Raw genomic sequence first — 3271 nt, forward strand, 5'->3', positions numbered from 1 at the left:
GTGGTTTGTATTTCAATCATGTTTGAATTATGGTGCAATTTAAAAAAAAAAAAAAAAAAAATTAAGAGTGGACTGAAGAGTCTCATTGAAATTGTTAAACTTGGGATCAAAGCAACAATTTGTCTCTTTAGGGTCTATTTAGTAATTTTAGGGTGTCTGCTGATTCTATAGTGCTGGATTAGAGGCTGTTACTAATGAGGTTTTAAGCTGTACTCTTTTGCTCTCAAGGAGAGAATTGTTAATTAGTGTTTAGCTACCCTTCTAAAGTTTCAGTTAGCCTATATGCATGTTTGTGCTTCTCCAGTTGTTTATATATATATATATATATATATATATATATATATATATATATATATATATATATATATATATATATATATATATTTTTTTTTTTTTTTTTATGGCATTTTAAGGTCTGTGCGTATGTATAGAAGCTAAATCGAACATAATCAAGTAATGTGAGCACAGCATGCACACGGAGTGGAACATTGAGCAGTAGCTTCGAAGTTGTTCATCTTTGGAAATGGAGCCTTTTGCAAAGTTACAAAACATGCTGCACGAGAGTGAAACCTGATCGCTGAATACGGAGGGGCAGGGTGGCATATTTTTGGCTTATATTTTAATTTTTTTCTCTTTTGGACAGTATTTTTCAGTGGCCGAAATTTCGGTGCATCCCTAGATAAAACAGAACCACCAAAAAAAACACAAGAAAGGCAAACTGGACTGAGTTGAAAACTAAGAAAACACCACAGGTGGAGCTGGTGGGACTAGGGAGCCCGGTGGAGCCGAAGGGATGACGGTCCCAGGCGAAGGCAAGGAGCCAGGGCGGAGCCGATTGGGCGAAGGTCCGAGGTGAAGCTGAGGGCTCGGAGGGATGAGGCGGAGCCAGGGTATCCCCATGCCACAGCAGAGCTGGTGACTCGAAGTCCCAAGGTGGATCCAGGTTGTAAGGCGGAGCCATTGGATGAATCGAAGGCCTGAGGGGAGCCAGCGGAGGCAAGGACAAAGGAATGGCCGGCTCCGGTGGAATAAAGAGGAGAGGAAGGTTGGGTGCAAAGACAGACTTGGGGTGCTTCTCATTTCTTATTTGTGCATCCTCGTTTCTTTTCCTCGTGTCTCAGCTCCACTCCCGTAGGATGTGAGGGGAGGATGCAAGGAAAGAAAACGAGGACGGAGGAATCGAAGGAAATGTTATTTGTATATTTGAATATTCTTGATCACTTGAGCGTCACTTCAAAGCATCATCAACTGTGCTAGAGGGATCTGCCTCATGTTAAAGTTAAAAATATATTATTTATTATTATTTTTTTATAAATATTAATAATGCAAGATGTCCTGTTGAAATATGTAAAGTTTATTTAAACTGCAAAAGTAAAGAATTTAAATTATTATTAACATTTAAATTATTTTTGACAGATGTGATGGGGAAGGAGAATTTATATGTGCCTCAGGTTTCTCGACGAGAAAGACTTCCGCAAAGGATACACTTGTGTATCCTTGCTCATATCTCCACAGGAAGCTTCCTCACTCCTCATTCCTCGCCTCCTCATGGTGCAATTTGAAAATTGAGATGTCCTGCAAGATGGCTGAGCTTGATCATTTTCCGGGTCATAGGATGGAGGACAGAGGAGCGAGGGATATTGAGAAGCTCCCTTGGAAAGGGACAGGGATGGTAGTGGTGAAGACAATACTTTGCTGGATGGGGATTCCAGTGATGAAAATAACGATTCACTGATTGGTGCACTCCAGTCTATAAGCCAATCATTCTTCTCAAGCTCCACTAACACTCCCACTGGCACTGATTTGATGGCTGGCTCACACACCTGGTCAGCCGGGACATCAGGCTTCTCTTCCCGAACGGACGAGGCTGCTGGCTCGGGCTCCGTAGTGGGCATTGGCTGGGTCTCTCGGTCTGTGGTGGGCTCTGGCTCCATCTCCGCAGTGGGCATGGGCGCTGGGTCTGTCTCTGGGGTGGTGATGGATGGTAAGTGAGGCTCGACGCTGGCGGTGGGATCCTTTTCTACCTCGCCTACTATAAAAAAAGATCCTTCTACCCATATAGTCAGCCAGCGTCCAGTAGGATTTTCCTCTTGGCAATACCATCCAGCTCTCGTTGTTGAGTCTGACCCAGAACCCCTCCATAAGCGTGATGTCACTGCAGGTGGCACAATGGCATACGCTCAAAGACTCCTCCACATGCTCCTCAATGTATCTGCTGTCTTGAAAAATAAAAATTGTAGTCCCTGAGGTCCATAGAGAATTCCCCATTGGGGCTACATTTATAGATGCAATCTCAATTCTTTTGAGGTCTGATATTCTGTGACGATCTGGTTCAGATGAAGATGAACAAAAAGGTTCAACAGGTTTCCACAAACAAAGGTTTTTTTAATAAAACAAACTTAGTGGCTGTTTACATGACACTGTTTTCAACTAAAAACGGAAAACTCTTTGTGTTTTGACCATTCATTTACATGACAACAGCGTTTCGGTGGCCTGAAAACGGGTTTCAAAGTGCACGGTTTTGAAAACGATACCGTTGTCATCTCCGTTTAAACTGCAAAAACATGAAATAACGGTGTAGTATGCACATGCGTTTCATGTGCTTAGTCTATCCACCTTATTTTTCAACGCGAAGGTAAGGTGTTTTCTGTGTGAGTCTTCCGATTTATTACCCGCTATAGGGAAATGATGAGAAGAATTTCGAAGTGCAGTAAGCTGTAAAAAGTAAGGTGGATAGGAATGCGCGTTTGGTGCGAGTGCTCTGTAAAAGAATGCGTATGCGCAGGAGCGTAGACTTTCTTTACAAATTGACATCGCCAACTACTTGTCTGGCATGCATAATACAGCATTTTTAGTCATTTTTACGGATCCGTGTGATAGTTTTGATAACGTTGTTATCTGTACACAGAAATTTTTTTTTCATTTTTAGTACATCGTTGTTGTGTAAATGTACCTTCAGATAATCCAAATGCAAGAAAGCAACATAACAGCGTGTTTACACACAATACCAGACAACTGAATGAAAAGGAGGAACTTAAATACACGGGGTGACTGAACTCAAATGATGAACAGGTAACTTGTTAATCGGAAACCATAGTAACAAACAAGCAGCGGGAAACTGGAACAAAGGAAAACAGGTAGTAGATAGGGCCCGTCCACACGAAGACGCGTTTAGGTGCATACGCAAACATTTTGTATCGTATAGGCGTTTCGTCCAGATGGATCCAGCGTTTTCGGAGCCTGAAACCACTATTTTTCGAAACCGGGACCC

Source organism: Megalobrama amblycephala, linkage group LG17 (genome assembly GCF_018812025.1).
Source record: "Megalobrama amblycephala isolate DHTTF-2021 linkage group LG17, ASM1881202v1, whole genome shotgun sequence".
NCBI classification, from domain to species: domain Eukaryota; kingdom Metazoa; phylum Chordata; class Actinopteri; order Cypriniformes; family Xenocyprididae; genus Megalobrama; species Megalobrama amblycephala.